Genomic DNA, 17,584 nt, shown 5'->3' with positions numbered 1-17,584 from the left:
TTTCCTTTGCAAATGGATGACTGCTAAAATAATAGTTGTTACTGTCTTTCCCTCAATTGCACAGTAGTTGTACAATGAGTACCAGAGATGGATTAGTAAAGCTATTGAAAATTTCAACCACAACATTCCTCTCAAAGGTATCACTGGTAAAAACCCAAGGGTCATTATGTGGAAAAGAACAAAAGCTTATTCCACCATTTCTGAAATAAAGATGTGCAAAAGTTGTCAAAAAAATAGCTACTGGGAACCTCACCATATATAAAGCATTGTAACTGGATCACTTCTTTTCTGAGTAGTTCAGATTTTACTAATATTTTACTTCTGAAAATCAGAATGAAAGAAAAAGTTCCTACTGAAGAACGGAATTTATCATTAGCCTCAGTTTTGTCTTTCATTTTAGTCAGCTTACTATTTATTTTGGTTTATACTTACTGACAGCTCAGTTAAAATATTTTGCTATCAAATGACAAACAAGAAAGTATGACCTCATGAAATAGCTGATATTCACTGCTGTAATGAAAAAATCACAACTTCCTGCTAGTAAGCAAGTAAATTTTCAGAACTTTAAAATGAAGGAATCTCTAAATTCCTTAAAAATTTACAGCTTAGGGTGTTTGAGGTGGTAAATGAAACATTTGTAGCTCTTGATTTGCAATGCCTGTGAATTTCCTGCTTGTGTTTTCATGTACGGTTAATGACTCTTAGCAACTTAACTGAAACTTAACATTTTGTACTAAAAGTTTAATAATCTAGATTGTATGCATTATATACCATTAATATCTTCTTACTCTTCTCATTTTTCATCTTTTTTCAATAGTATGAATGCATTTTGTTTCTGAAGGAGAGGAATCTGGGATGCCAAAGAAGTTGTACCTAAATTCCTGCAGTAATTCTAGGCAAAGATCTTAGGATCTACGCTGTACTTAAATGTGAATGTTACTTCATTTTACATTCTTCAGACTATCACAATTTCTTGACGTTTTTTTCCGTCTCATGTGGCAACGTAGCTTTTGCATTTTCTGAAGGCAAAAAAAAAAAAATTGTGTTGGAGTAATTCTAAGCAGAGAAAAAGAGCTGTTATGTCCTTTCATGCAGTTCTAACTGAACTTGTTTAGTCACAGCTACGGGGAAACTTGGCTGAAGTTTGAAAACTGAGATGCCACTGCTAAATTGACTAGACAGCTGTAACAGCTACGTTTGACTGAAAAATCCCTTCTGAAAATACTTGCTGGACATCTGTCAAAAAGCACCTCCTCACTCATCATCTCATATAGGAAATGGGAAGGGCATACATTATTTATCTGCTGAGATGGATAAAGCTGAAACTGAAAAAGCAATTGTGTCAAAAATAATGTGAAAGTCTTATTACAATGCTCAAAACAAGTTGATCTGAAGAATTGCTACCTTTTCTTATGGGAGAGGGTCTAAGTGCACACAGGGAGCGTTTTGAGAGGTGGTTCTGTGCAGGCAAAGCACAGAACCATGGTTACAGCATCACCCTATCCTCTTCCTTCTGCACGTGCATTCCAGGAGAGCAACACATTCAAAATCTATGACACGGCAGGGGAAGTGTGTGGCAGTAGGTTTAATGTCGTTTTTCAGTTTCAGTTGTTCCACATGTACAATGCACTTTTGCAATATTTCACTTCTAGGGAAATAATGGGAAACTCATTATTTTTCATTGTGTGACATTTCTCTGTGACAGCAGTGTTGGTTGGGTTTTGCCTTTACTTCACTGCTTAGACATCTTTGAACTCTATGAGCCAGTAATTCACTACGGAAATTAATCATTGCAATTGCTCTATACATTTAGGAATTCTTGTTTCCAAAATTAACTTGTCAGCAATACAACCATTAAATCCCAGTCAAAGAAGCCACTGTCACACTTACAATCCAACGAGGTGTTGCAAGCTTTAGATTCCTAGGTTTGAAAATCTCGACTAAGTGTACCAATCTGTTTTATAAAGATGGGGTTTGTGAAACCACGTGGTCCACTGAAAGCTAAAGTTGCAGGCACATCTTGTTTTCAGTGGGAATTGTTATGAACTTGTGATTGCAGTGTATGTGCTGTGCATGTACTTGGCTGAACACTGTGTGTACCAAAGGAAAGAAATCACTTGTAGCCACTGATAGCTTTCACCGTCATCTAGAAGTAGGCTAAGCTCTGTTGTGGGAAAACCTTATGGGTAATCCTCCCTGCCTCCCATAGCTGCTGTTCTGAAGGAAATGAGCGCATCTTGCGAGTACTACAAATTATAAAGATAAACTTGGACAACCACAAAAAATCATTAAAAATTAAATGCAGCCTGACTCCTGTTTCATTTTCCTCTTGGAGGTACACAGCTCATTGTTTGTGTTGGTGTTACCTAACCACAAGCAGCTTTCTCATCTTCTGTGAGCTTCATTTCTGTCAAATGATAGTGACGACCCAGACCTCTGTCTAAAGATGTCAGGAGAGGAGAAAAACCAGACTGCTGTAAGTGACACAGTGAACACTCCTTTCCTGTTACAAATTAAATATTAAATCTAAGTAATTACTTGGCTGCAGTGATAGTCAGGCTACAGGACAATAAGTTTACAGACATTTAGAAACAGCAGTTTACAATAATGCTTGCATATGGGTTTGATATCTCATGTTGTTAAAACAAATCAGCAAGTCTAGACTGTAATTTGCTGAAGCAATTTATGGTTATTTCATGCTTCTTTTCTCTAAGCAGAGGTGAATACATTTGACTGTCTTAAGAGGAAGGATGGTAGTGCACATTCTTTTCATTTTAACTGGCAGGCTGATTTGAAGCAGAAGCATTAACATGCTCATCTCCATACCACAGGAAAGCTGCCCTAGACTATTAGTGCTTTATTCCACTATGATGTTTGAATATTTTACCAACTGCTGCTTAATCCTGAAAACAGCAGTGCAAGGTGGTCAACACAGCTGCAGCCATTTCTTCATAAATTAATAAATTGAGAATGTCAGTACTCATTGACAATACTCGAAGTCAGTAGCAGAGCAGGGGAAAAGGCCCATCTGGGAACCTCAGCTGCCTTATATTTGTGCTGAAAAATCACAGAAGCAGAGTAGTCTGCAGGAGCTGAGGATTCTTCTTAGCTCCTCACTTGTAGGCTAGTGTTTCAGTAGCAAGGTGAAACAAATGCTGTTGTATTTAGGGGAACATTGTTTTTCCAGCAAACTTGCTGATACTTTCCTTCTGGGTGAGCATTTGCAGATAATTGTGTCACCTTATTTTTCCAATCCATCCCACACAGCATCAAGGTCTGCAAAAGCCTCGGAGAAACCATTCAAATTCTGCCTATACGTGATTGTATTTCTGAAGAATGTACACAATATACAACTATACAAAGAACAGAATTCCCAGAATTATGGAATACTTTCTCAGTGAGAGTTTTCCTCACACCATTCAGCCAGGAAGATGCCCCCATTCCCATGGCTGGTACCCAGCACCCCAGTGCTGAGCCCTCACATGGGTGAAGCTGACAGACCCAGAGGGCCCTGGGGTTTGCAGCACACTTTCACAGGGACTTTTCCCTGTGTAGGAGCTGCCTGTCCGCCGCAGAGCAGCCTTCCTGAATAAAGTTGGCTGTAGCTTCAGGGTACTCCCCAGCAGAGGAGGACACTTAGCACAGGCAGAACAGAAATTGGCTTTATTCGAACTAGTCTAGTAATCAGAAGAATATTCAGGCTGTATCTTTCTATTAAAATTTTGCAACAAGAAATGCAAAAACTTAGCCTATGGAGACCTTCACATCTGCATGGACTGCAGTGTTTTCTGGAGGTAATCAGTTATTACAATGAAGATCCTCCTGGATTTCATGGAGCTTTGTACTCTTCCACATTCCTTTTTCTTTATTTCCCTATTTCTCATGGAGATACATATGCATTACATTCTCAGTAACAACCTAATGTATAGATCAAGTGCTTCATGTACTGTGGTTGCCATGCTACTGACAGGAAGACTTTGGAAAAACAAATCACAGAATGCACTTATTATTCCTGGCAGTGGTCAAATTTAGAATTCACAAGGAAGTGTGTCATTTAGAAAAAAGATAAAATGGGCATCCTCCTCTATTGTCAGGGGGAAGCTCTTTACCAAGAGAATGGTGAGATGCTGGAACAGGCTGCCCAGAGAGGTTGTGGATGCCCCGTCCCTGGGGATGTTCAAGGCCAGATTGGATGGGGCTCTGGGCAGCCTGAGCTAGTATTAAATGGGGAGGTTGGTGGCTCTGCATGTGGAGGAGGAGTTGGATCTTCATGATCCTTGAGTTCCCTTCCAACCTGGGCCATTCTGTGATTCTGTGATATTGGTACAAAGTGGTGCAACTCCACTAATTTTGATTACTTGGTGCAGTATTTTGTTTTCATTGAAAGTCAAAATCTTTATGAAATGCACAACCATATACTAATTGCAACTAATACGCAAGCTCTTAAGTGACCATCTTAGGTTTGCCATGGGTTACTCATTTTCATCCTTCAGATATATCATTTTGTGATAAATGAGATAAACCTGCCACTTTTGGAGCACTATGTGAGGAACTCACAGCACTGTACAAACTGTAACCAATGGAGCCTTTGAACTTCCCAGGGCTGAGGAAAAGGAGTTCTTTTCCAAACAGACTGCAGTTTGTAACAAGCCACCTCATTTCAAATTATTGCTCTTCTGATATTATTACAGTTTGGGCTGTGTTTGGCTTCGCTTACTTTGCACAGCACATATGGACAGCAATTTTTCTGTAACTTAATCCTAAAAACATCAGTTCTGAGAAACGATCCTCCTTCAGGTAAAGAGACGAGTTTGTTTATCAAGGTATCAAGAAACAGTCTGGTACTCAGAGTTATCTGACCAGGTCAAAAAAAGCCTGCTTTGATGGCCTAAGAAAACTGCAGTAAGACATGAAACTATACGATAGTATTGGCGTGATCTACAAGTAATAGCTGAGTACTTATCTCAGTAGCTCTGAGAGATGTGCCGGGTTATTAAATCAGTGATCAGAAGTGAAAAACATCCGAGGGCTCACGCTGGTGTCTGTAGAGAGCCTCAGTCCTTGTCAGATGTTTTTGCAATTTCAGTGTGACATTCCAGGATATGTGTCATGGCCTCTTCTGAGAAGAGTGAAGTCACTTGGCCTTTGGCCTTGTGACTTCCAGCACACCCCAGGAAAGGAGTAACTCCATCAGCATCACAGATGAATTGTCCTCGTCTGCAGTTACTGCCTTGCCTGTGCCAAACTGCATTAACCCTTATATAGTGGCACCTGTTGCTGCACTCCGAGAAGCCCGCGCTTAGGCAGTTCTTAAAAAAGCATCCTACAATGTCTTTACCTGTTACAAGAGCTGATTCCAGCATGAGTGAATGAAGTCTGTCCAGTTCCATAGGGTCTGATTTATTCTTTTATTTTTCAACATCCTTCAACTAACACATAGTTTTCAGATGGGATAGAATCCAACAAAAAATCAAGAGAAATGAAGCTCTACAGTCAAATCACAATCTGCTCATGGTGCTTGCTGCCATGACTTCTGTGAATGCACAAGACGATGACACCGAATGTGACCATGATACCACAATGACCAGCAGTGTCATCAGACCAGAGCCATCACATGCAGGGTCACTCTGACTGTGGCACAGACATGCACTTAATCCTTCTGTCACTTGTGCCACTTGGTAGAAGTACTTGTTCTGTGCCATCTTCCCAGCATCCTCTAAGCAAGCAGCCATGTTTGTGTGTATGTGACAGTCACTGTATCAGGCAAGAAGCATTGCAATTCATTGTTTCTAACTAGACTCATGTCACCTACCCCTTTATAAAAGAGCTAAAACTTTAAGATAAGTAGCTAAAATTTATTTGTGTGTTCAAGCAAATCCTCTACCTGGTGTTTTTCCATAGCTCCGAACAATGTTTCTGACAGCACCTTTCACGATCTCAAGTCCAAATGTTGTTTCACGCCACCTGCCAGCAAGAAAGAGAGAAGAGGTCCAGGTGTCATGCTTTTTCATTTCCCTGCAATCCATGTAGAAGATCAGATGGAATTTATTTTCTAAGCATTAGAAAAGCTTGCTAGTATGAAAACAGAAATATTGATTAATGAAATGTCCCCCATGGGCTTCCCTTATTTCACGTTGGCTAATTAGCACGCCAAATTAATTTTGTCCTGATTATCACTGACACAAAAACATGACTGGTTTGTCCTTTTTACCAGAGTCCTCACCTTTCATCGGGCAATTCAGTCATTGTTCCGGATGAAATGAAGTTTGACTAATAACAGGAAACAAGTGTTAGAAAATGGCATGTAACATACCAGGTACAATATACATAGCAATCAATCAAGACTAAGGCATTATGGCAACTGAGCCATTTATCACTGTTTAAAACATATGTAAAGCTTTTCTCAGGGGAGAAAAAAAGAGAAAGAAGTGCAAATTTTTCACAGTAGGCCTATTAAGAAAACAATTCATTACAGAAAGTGTTTTAAAGCACTTTTCTCAGTGTAAGCTCATTTTGGCTGCTGCTACTCCCCATTCTTATTCTGATTTTTAGGGCATAAGGCATTTTTTGGCCCATGGCCTGAAACGGCCCTCCCTCTGTTCTCAGGAACTCTGTCAAAAATCCATCAGCTGCAGCAGAACTATCTTAGGCATTCGTCTTCTTAAGATACTTTTTCAAAGTGAACACAACCAGCAATCATAAAATAACAACTCCCACTGGCAGCTATAACAGAACATTGTTATACATTGGATCCTAAAATAAAGCATTTGATGGGAAAGGACCAGACTGTCTTGGGCAGTGCAGCCATGTTGGGTTATATTGGGCCATAAACTTCCCTATCCTGTCCAAAAATTATATTAAAGAATGTTGGAAACTGGTCAGTAGATTATTCTGAACCTGTTGCTGCTTCCTTCAGGAGAATATTACTGGAGAAGGGTGCATCTAGCAAGAAAGCTGGCAATTGCCATACAGGACATCTTCAGCACTTGTTTATGAATATGCTTTTCTAGTTGTTCTTAAACTTGTTTTGAATTCCCTGGTAAGGATGCACTTGATCCCTCTATTGAGAATAGCATTTTTCTTGTTTCTAAGTGTTTTATTGGGAAACCATTCTTCAAACTCTCTGCTCTCTGTGGCCACAGCGAACAGCTCAGAACCATAAGCAGATTTTGCACCTCTGGTGTGAGGCTTGGCTCTCTGTACGGTGATCTCAAGAGCTCACATAGATAGCTTTGCCAAAATGCATTTCCTGGCCTCAGTTTTTGCCTCCCAGAGCATTCAGCCAAAGGAAAGTACATTGAAATGGTGTTGCACAGAACCATGCAAACTTTATCTTGCATACTGTGCACATAAAGAAGATTCAACAGGGGTAAGCCACCAAAGAGGTGTGGTAGGCTGTGCCATGTCTTACAGGCTTTATAGATAAGAAGTATTAACTCTAGTATATGAAGGGGAAGATTTTTTTCTATTGCTTTCTGTGGCTGTAAAATAAGTCTTTGAATTCTTAGGCAGAATTAAGACCAGAGAAAGGGAGCCCCTTGGCCTCTTGCATAACCATGTTACTCTGATACCTGCCAAAGTAACCAATCTAAAGGAGCATGGGGCAGTTGACTGACTTCTGATTGCCAATGAAAGAGCAATGAGGGGGAGAGGAACAATAGACTGAAACCAGACTACCCACAGCACATAAGAAACACAAAGCAGGAGACTAACACCAAAAAGATCTGTATGAGTGGCTGCTCTCTGCAGGACTTCAAGCACCATCACGTTCACCACCAGACTTTTGGTTCATGTTTCCACAACCTGAGCCTACGAAATAATTTTCAATTTACATAATGGAGAATTTGCAGGATATTCAGCAAGGCATCAGAGGACTCCTCTATATAGGTGGGACATAAGTACTGCTCCTCAACAAAAACTGTCTAGGAAGAAAGCTTGGCTCATCTGCTCTGTTTTGGACAAGGGAGCCAATACCCATATGCCTAACAGGAATGAATTTTAGTATGAGGACAGATTCTGCTCTTGAGGAACTACACAGAGAATTAACACAGGAACACAGCAAATGGACCCCAAAGGAGCTCCTTAAGTAACCTCACTGAAGGTAACCCTGGCTCAGCAGCAAAGCATTCTGTAGACCTGATACAGTTGTTTGTTTCTACTTCAGCTGGAAGGATGTTCTGGAACTGCACACCTTGGACGGTAAATGTCTCTGTCCTGCTGTGTAACAACTGAGCTAGGTTATCTCAGCATGACTATTCTAAATAACGTGGTAGGTTTCTGGGAAGGCAGAAAGAAGCTGATTTTAGTAGATGATTGAAGAAATAACTCCACCCTGGATACAATTTCTGCAAATAGAATTGAAAGAATAAACATAATCTGATACCAGACCTGAGAGGAAAGCATTCTATAACAATGCCAAAATTATGATGAGAGGGGAAATACATTTGTGAGGGGAGACAATACTAGTCATATGTACTTCAGTTGAGTTGGTAAATGGAAAAGTGTGCCACTGAAGATGCCTGTGATCTGGTTTATTCTTCCACCAATCCATCAGATATTTTTGGAGCACAGTCTGCCATTATCCCTTTGATTTGATGTTGCCACTTGTATGTCATGTGAAATATAATTTCCATGCCAGGGCATGAAGATTCTCGTACACGCTGCTGACAGCTGTTTTGAAACTAAGAATCTGACGGATGCTACATCTGGTGGTGTTGGAGTACAGACAATGGAAAAGTACAAATTCTCTTTTAGAATGGCTGGGAAGGGCATACAGTATCTAAGTCCCTTATTCAGGATAAAGGACTACATAATGACCTACCCAGAGAGATAGCATTGTGAAATCAGAGCCAAAGACTGAGTTGAGTATGTCTGCAATGCTGGTTCACTCTTTGTTATCAGGGAAAATGACAGAGCACATGAAAGATGAAAAAAGTTTAAATGTGTGACTAAGTTAAGTAAGTGAATCAATAAAAGATCTAAAAATACTTTTTCATTAATTTTCATGACACAGATGTGACTACACCAAGCCAGGCATCATGTGTACTCAAGCTTAATAAAGTCTAATACCTATGACTCAGTGGCAGAAATGGCAGTTGGCTCCCTGGAAACTGCAGTGAAGGGATTAATTAGGGGATTGTTAGTTTTGGGTCTACACTGTAGACAGTATCGAGTAAAAGAGAGTAAAACCATAAATACTGTGCTTTAGAATGTTTGGAGTGGAACAGCCAGGTGAACAGCTTTCTCTCTGCTAGCTCCAGATGTATTTTTTACAATTGATTTTGGTGTGTATACGTTTGTAAATACTGGTGATCTGAGTGTCTGTACTGATCCGCTCTCCTCCTACCCACTGTTTTTACAAAAGAAAAGTTATCACTAGACAGAAAGACTTAAGTAGCATCAGGAGACAGCCTAAGAGAGGATATGTTTCTTTTTTCCTTTTTTTACAGAGACAGAGGTGTCAGGCTATGGTGTACGAATGTCAGACATAGTGAAGGTGTTCTTGGTTCCTGAATTGATTCAGGATGATCAATCAAGTATGTGAACTTCAAAACAGGTGATTGCTCAGCACTTGTAAGACAGTGCCTTCAGTACTAAATGAGTCTGAGTTGATAGACAAATCACGATGTTAATTGTCTAATCAGATATAAATTTTCCTTTAAATTAAGGTTAAAATGGTAGATGTTTGACAAGCTTTGTAACTCTGCTTGACTTAATTTAGGTAAGGGCCATGAGAGCTACTGAGAGAGCTGAATATACTTCAAACAAGAGAACTAAGGAATTTTCTTTTCAATTGTGTTCCAGTTATTTGGTTTTATGAGTAAGGGGAAATGAGTATATCCACACAGAAAAGAATTATCCAAGTAACACAAAATACAAAAAAATTTAGTTACTTTTCTGTGGGTATGCAGGAGGTTTATGATGAATAGTCCTGAAAGAATAGAATAGATATAAAGAATAGATAGATAGAAAGAATAGAATAGTTCTGAAGCTTTCTGATTGCCACAAATAAGTGTACATATTTATGAGCACACAAAGTATAAATGATTAAAAATGTACAGAACTACGTTTTAAATGACAAGGAAATTATAATTCAGGCTTTCATCGTATTATTTTATCATACTAAAGATAACTGTTTTGATTCCTGAATAATATGTAATATTGATTTAGCATTCAGAATTAAAAAATGAAAGATTCAAATTCAACCACAGAGTTTCTAGAAGCCATCTATCGTCTGGGTGCTGAATAGATTTCAAGCCACCCAACAGTTACTTGGCCATCAGTTATTCAAGTAAAACCTCTCTAGCTTCTGGAAGTCTGAAGGGCTCACAGTCTTTCTATTATGAGGGAAAGCAGAAAATGAACATTTCATAAGGGTAAAACAGCAATTATGAAACTTCCATGACATTTCTGATTTTAAGAAGCAACATTTCTTAAAAATAACATGCCAGGAATACACTGGGTTCCCATATAATGCATAACATCAAATTTATGATAAACAAGGTTTTTCTACTTAAGATGTGCTGTGAGTGAAGCTGACTGAGCAGCTTTGAGATTTTCTCCATTTTCTTTTCCTACCAGCAGCTTTCATTTAATGTAAAATCACTCTGTGGCTGATACTCAAGTCCTTTAAATATGCAATTTTAAAATACACAAAACTAAACTCAAGTTCTTTTGCCATTTCTTTAATATGGATTGATTAGATGGAGTGTCAGAACCCAATTAAAACCATATGAAGATGGAGCTTGCCTGGGGAAAGTGCGTACATCAACAGCCATGCTAGTATTTCATTTCAAATGGAGAAAATCTTTCTGTTGAGGTTGCACGTTTCTCTGGACTGGAACGATTTGGATAGAATTTTGCCCAGAAAATACAAACACATTTTGTACTTCTATGTGTTATAGGGTCTTCAACAAAGAGCTGCAGTGTTGTAAGGCTGTCTTAGGTTCTGAATGTTTTGAAACACAACGAGAGTGGAAGTTTATGTGGATGACTACCTTATTCTCAGCTGACTGATTTTGGCAAAGATTTCTGAATTTCCAATGCCAGTGACATCAAATGAAAATACAGACTTGAAACTGGAAATGAACAACAAGCATGAGGCAATGCTTGAACTGGAATCTGATCAGGTACAGCTACAGAATGAAGCACTCAGTAGCAATCATCATTTGAAATACAAGAGGTAAGACAAGTCTGGGTTTTCTGTATTAACCATTACCGTAGCATCCAAGAGCATCCCGAGAAAGTCTGCAATTGGCTTTGCCAAGTCATAAAGTCATTAAGGTTGGAAAAACCCTTCCATATCAGTAAGTCACCAAAAGGGGTGGCCAGCAGGGATAGTGAGGTGATTGTCCCTCTCTATTTTGCCCTTGTGAGGCCCCATCTGGAGTACTGCATCCAGGTCTGGGACCCCCAGTACAAGAAAGACAGAGAGCTTTTGGAAAGGGTCCAGAGGAGGGCAACAAAAATGATCAGAGCGCTGGAGTTCCTCCCCTGTGAAGACAGGCTGAGGGAAATGGGCTTGTTCAGACTGGAGAAGAGAAGACTGCGGGGTGACCTCACTGCAGCCTTCCAGTACCTAAAGGACCTACAAACAGGAGAGAAGTCAACTCTTTGAAAGGGTAGATAACAGCAGGACAAGGGGAAATGATTTTAAGTTGAAGGAGGGAAGATTTAGGCTGGATATCGGGGGGAAGTTCTTTACCAAGAGAATGGTGAGATGCTGGAACAGGCTGCCCAGGAAGGTTGTGGATGCCCCGTCCCTGAGGTGTCCAAGGCCAGGTTGGATGGGACCCTGGGCAGCCTGGTCTAGTATTAAACGTGCAGGTTGGCGGCCCTGTCTGCAGTGGGGGGTTGGAGGCTGATGATCCTTGAGGTCTGGATTCCAACTCGGGCCATTCTGTGATTCTATGATTCCAACCTGACCAACCTGACCTGCTGACTCTCACCACAATGCTGAGTCCTGTCACAAACGTTCTGATCCCATTTCCAGAACCTCTGAAGTCTCACTATTTCAGGCACTGATGCTTGGGTGTTGGAGAGAAAGAGCGCATCTCAGTGCCTTGCCAGCTCCTTCACAGCAAAAGAGTGGAACTGGGCTGAGGTTGGGAATGCTCTCTCCAGCCCCAAGTAACACTTTGAAGTCAAGCTGCTGTTATGTGATACAACACATCCCTGGAGAGGGATAAGTGTGGACAGAGGAGATCCTGTGCTGCCCACTGGCTGCAGCCTTTCTTCAGAGATGTGTTCAGGACTCCTAGCTGGTGCTCAGTTCACTGGAAACACCATCCAGAAGGATGAAAATACTTGCACAGCCTTAGAAAAAAATCAAGAAAATTCCAATAATAAGCTAGTGACCTTTCCAGACAGTGAAATAAAGCAAAAACAACTGCATTTTTGTATGGCACTTCATTATAAAGAATTAGTAAGTCCATAAAATTAAAACTTTCTTGTAACTATAAGGACATACCGGTTTTAGATGATACAAATGTTTGAAGTAATAGTGTTTAACTGGACAGGACAGTAAATCATTAATAAAGAATCATCATTATCCCAGACGAAAAATCTCAATGGATCAAGTTTAAAAAAAAATAACTCTTCACTTCCACATTCCTTCTTTAAGACAGACCTCATCTTAATTAAGGAGGTTTGAATTTATTCAGATTAATATTATTATAATTTTAGCAAATCTCCAGTCATCCATAAAGTCTGCTATGAATTTGGGATCTGATTTCACAAAGACATACAGTAATTAAACAAAAACATATTTTAAAAATCAGAAGAAAAATCGAACAGGAAATGTGTACCTTTTGGCTCCCATTTGAGAATAGCATAGGCAATTTCCATGAGTCCTCTAACTGAATATTTAGCTTGTTTTTACTTAACTTATTTTGTAGTATCCCAAAATGTGCCATAGAATGTTTGGCTTTGATTTTGCAAAGGCAGCTGCCTGAGTAGATCCTTATGGAGTCCCCTTCCTGAATAGTATAGCTTAGATATAGTAAATCTATCCCAGTCATCCCAAAAGAGAAATTGGACTTTTCCACTGTCTGAACTCAAACCTCAGCACCTCCAGATGCAGCACGCATCACAGTCTTCGCTTCAAAACAGCTGTCAAGATTGTGTTGCAGACTTTCAACTGTCATGCCATACAGACAGGATTCCATACGACATACAAATGGCAAAATAAAGTGAAATAATTGTACACGATATGAGAAGAAAAATGCAAAATAGTAGCAGTCATGCTCTTAAAAAATTCAGAATTTCTCTGCAGGAGTGAGTATAATATGATACAGCCCTAAAAACAATGATGCTAAGATGTAGCATGATTTGCTGGGAGAATAACTCTATCTGCCTAACATATATGAAAAGAGGTGTTCTGGAATTTATCTGGACTATTAACTTCTTTAAAATTGTTAAACTTGGAACAGGTCCAGAAGAGGGTCACTAAGATGATCAGAGTGCTGGAGCACCTCTACTATGAGGAAAGGCTGAGGGATCTGGGCTTGTTTAGCTCAGAGAAGAGAAGACTTTAAAGAGACCTTATTGTGGTCTTCCAGTACTTGAAGAGAGCTTATAAACAGGAGGGGGAATGACTGTTTACAAGGGGGGGATAGTGATAGGACAAGGGAGAATGGTTTTAAACTGAGACAGGGAAGGTTTAGGCTAGACATTAGGAGGAAGTTTTTCACTCAGAGGGTGGTGACACACTGGAACAGGTTGCCCAAGGAGGTTGTGGATGCCCCATCCCTGCAGGTATTCAAGGCCAGGATGGATGTGGCTCTGGACAGCCTGGTCTGGTGGTTGGCGACCCTGCGCATAGAAGGGGGGTTGAAAGTAGATGATAATTGTGGACCTTTTCAACTCAGGCCATTCTATGATTCTATGACTATGAAAATACTGTTTCTAACTTAGCTATTATTTGCAGTATATAAAGTTCTGTGCATGAGCAAAGAGGCAGAGTTTGTGACTTGCAACCTTCACATCATGCTGTAAAAAAATCCCTGAAACTGTTTTTATACATAATTTGGAATGATTTGGCCAATTACCAACACACTTCCTATATATAAGTAGAATTTTAGTAAGTAACGTATTTGATGAGGCAGATTAAGCTGACAACTTTAATTAGTCAGACATACAACCATTGTAAAAATTTTCCAAACCAAAAGGTTAGTCTTCAGAAATTAGACGTTGATGTTGGCAGATTCTGAGATACTTTTTCAGCTTTATAAAACAGTACATCTGTGCCATTATAAATGACTCAGAAAGTAATATATTGAAGCATATACTGATGGCCTGATGCTGAAAGATGCCAAAAAATAAGGAAAATTTAGATGGCTCTGTTCAAGTGGTTTTATTCCTATATATGTCAGATGTTATGACAACAGCAGCAGACAAGTAGAGCTGAAATTCAGATAAATACTAAGAATTAAGTTTTTTAATTGTCTTTCAAATAAACGTCATTAAAAAGGCTATTCAAGAGGTATATTTTGAAAATTGTTTAATACTCTATTTGACAAATTATTTCATTTTGTGTAATAGCATTGTAGTTTATTAGTTATACAGTATCAAATAAATTGAGGAAGAGCCCTCTCAGAGGACTCACTATACATTGCTTTTATACAAGATCAAGTCAGGCCAAATGATCTAATAGTCTCTTGTGACAATAACACTTATAAATCTATGAAAAAGTTTAATAAAATATTAAGACCAAAGATGATCTTGTGTTTCTAAGTCCTTTGAGCTTTAGCTATTTTCTCCCCTTTTGCGTTTGTCTTAAACCAATTCAGTTTTTTATTTCAGATTTTCTTGTATATTTAAGCACACTGGCTACACTGGTTTTCCACTTTTCTCTTTTTATTCTTGAATTCAGAACCTACTAGCCACAATTTCTATGTTTTTATCTAAGCATTTAAGCTTCTTGTACACTGTTTGCGTATTCAAATAGAAAGCTGAGAACAAAAATATATTTGATAACCCAAATTCATCAAAATTGTATTTCAAATGAATCCTCTATAGACTTTTACTACATCCTTTTTGTAAAACCTGTTATTTATCTTAAAAAAATATTCATTGTTCTTAAATAAGAACCTTTCAGACACAAATCTTCATTGCCATAATGCTCTGTAAGGTTAGCTCTAAGTAATGACATGATCTGATTATTATAGCATTTTAGGAAAGTTAAAGAACCATAGAATGGCTTGGGTGGGATGAGACTTTAAAGATCATCCATTTCCAACCCCCCTGCCATGGGCAGCATCGCCACCCACCAGATTAGGCTGCCCAGGGCCCCATCCAACCTGGCCTTGAATTCCTCCAGTAATGGAGCATCCACAGCTTCCCTGGGCAACTTAGGCCAGTGCCTCACCACTATCTGAGTAAAGAATTTTCTCCTAATATCTAACTTAAATCTCCCTTCTTTAATCTGAAACCTGAAAGATATAGAAGACATGTGTCAGCCTTCTGAGCATTTCTGTGGCCCTCGTCTGGACACACTCCACATCTCAGTATTCATCATCTACTTGGATGGCCTGGATGCAATACTCCAGATTGCACCTTACAAGGGCAGAGCAGAGGGGCACAATCACCTCTCTTGGCCACTCTTTTGAAGCAGCCCAAGATACTTTTGGCCTTCTGGGCTGCAAGTGCAGATTGCTGACACATGGTCCAGCTTTTTGTCTACTAGAAACCCCAAATCCTTCTCCATATGGCTGCTCTCAATGAGTTCTCCCAGACTGTACATATATCTGGGGTTGCCCCAACCCAGGTGCAACACCTTGCACTTGGCCTTGTTGAACTTCATTAAGTTCACATGGGCCATCTCCTCAAGCTCATCCAGGTCCCTTTGGATGGCTTCTCTTCCTTCTGTCATATCAACTACACCAATCAGCTTGATGTTGTCTGCAAATTTGCTGAGGGTGCACTTGATTCCATTGTCTATGTCATTGCTAAAGGTATTGAAGAGCACACATCCCAAGATGGACCCTTGACGGACACCATTCATCACCTTCAATGAGCATAAATTTTGAGACCACAACTCATTAGTTGTTAACTGTTCGTATAGCCCGTCCTTTTGTTTCTGCCCAACTGCACTTACCTATTTGTTTAGTAAGAACTTCCCAAGTACTAGCTATTTTGCAAGTGTTACTCAAGAAATACTGCAGTATTTCAACTTTTCTTGAGCATCAATCATGCTGGTCAAAGAATTCTGAATGTATTCCTATATCATAACAGCTTTTGTATAGTATGTCATCTACAACATCATACAGAATCATAAAGAATCATACAGAATTGCTGAGGTTGGAAGAGATTTCTGGAGGTCATCTGATCCAAGCCCTGCTCAAGCAGAGGCACCATTGAGATCATCATGGGTATTTATTTCATTTGTAGTATTAATTCAGAAAATATTTTGCAATAATAAGAATCAAGTACTACTAATGAATATCTGTTTAAGAGTCTGAGTAAAAAGATGGACTAAATTAGTTCTTATTTGATTTTTACTCATTAAACAAGCATTGGAAAGCACTCAAAATCCCCTGTACTTACCTGAATTTTTTTGTATACCAGCTCCACAGACCCAAAGAATTATGTTTAAGTGAGCTACCAAACCTGGGTTTCTCAGTCAGCCTGAGTGCTCTCAGCTTATCAACAGCTTACATGCTGTGCTATTCTAATATCCACATCCTTGCTATACAAGTGTGTTTCCTTAAGAAGCAGATTTCAGAGTCACTGAAGCACATCCACACTTATCAAGGTGTGAGGTGTGAGCCTTGGTTAAAATACACCCGGAAAAGGCTGTAGCCTACAGCACACTCTAGTAGTCACTTGAGTTTCTACCTGTGTTTATGATTTCCAGGATGTGTTGGAATCACTAACTTTTTACAGGTATTTGTATCCAAGCTGACAGCATGCTCTGTAGCCTAACACTATTCCAGTTGTTTGCCAGCAGAATTTGTGCCAGTGGGCACAGGCTGGACCTGATTTGGAGGATGGAGATGGAAATAGGGATTGTAAAAAACACCCCATTATCATACGGTCTGGTAGTTGGCTACAGTGCTGGTTTACTGACATGATTTGGTACAGATGTTTCATTTAAACTCTAGGTTTATAAAGGTACACATTTTTTTGGTTCACTCTGATTATAACCACAGTCTACTCCTCCCCAGTAATCAACTGCAAGAATTTGTCAAGTGTTGTCATTTAATATGTGGGTCACTTCCAGTGCTGTGTTTGTTGCATGGAATGCTCCACTTCCATAGAAACAGATGTTTTAACTTAACAGCAAAAGAGCTAAACAAGTGCATGTGAAGGCACTGTGCAAATAATGTGTTTCATTTCTGTTATTTATAGCTGTCCACAGCTATCATAATTTTTTTTATTTGAAAATTATTAAATCAATTACAAGAAGTTTATCTGCAGATGCTGCCAACAATAACGCACGTTAGGAAACTGCTTCTGGGGGAAAAAGTGGCTGCTTCTTGACTGTTACAGAAGCATTTAACTGAAGTCAATGCATATCTGAAAGACTACAGAATGAGTCTATGCATCAAGTCTCAGAGTACATGCAGAATAAAATAATTTTTTT

General features: G+C 39.4%; 1 long non-coding RNA gene across 1 annotated transcript in view; it reads right to left on the bottom strand.

Moving 5' to 3' along the window:
- Positions 1 to 4,294: 4,294 nt before the first annotated feature.
- The window catches only part of LOC116216483, a 35,569-nt gene continuing 22,279 nt past the window's right edge, over positions 4,295 to 17,584 (bottom strand). The window contains exons 2-3 of the long non-coding RNA XR_004159310.1: positions 6,224 to 6,270; positions 4,295 to 5,964 (exon numbers count right to left, since the gene is read on the bottom strand). This is a non-coding gene — a long non-coding RNA (uncharacterized LOC116216483). The remainder of the gene's footprint in view (positions 5,965 to 6,223; positions 6,271 to 17,584) is intronic.

This window comes from Meleagris gallopavo, chromosome 3, assembly GCF_000146605.3.
Source record: "Meleagris gallopavo isolate NT-WF06-2002-E0010 breed Aviagen turkey brand Nicholas breeding stock chromosome 3, Turkey_5.1, whole genome shotgun sequence".
NCBI classification, from domain to species: domain Eukaryota; kingdom Metazoa; phylum Chordata; class Aves; order Galliformes; family Phasianidae; genus Meleagris; species Meleagris gallopavo.
The sequence above is the reverse complement of the archived record's forward strand: the minus strand, read 5'-3'. Positions and strand labels throughout refer to the sequence as shown.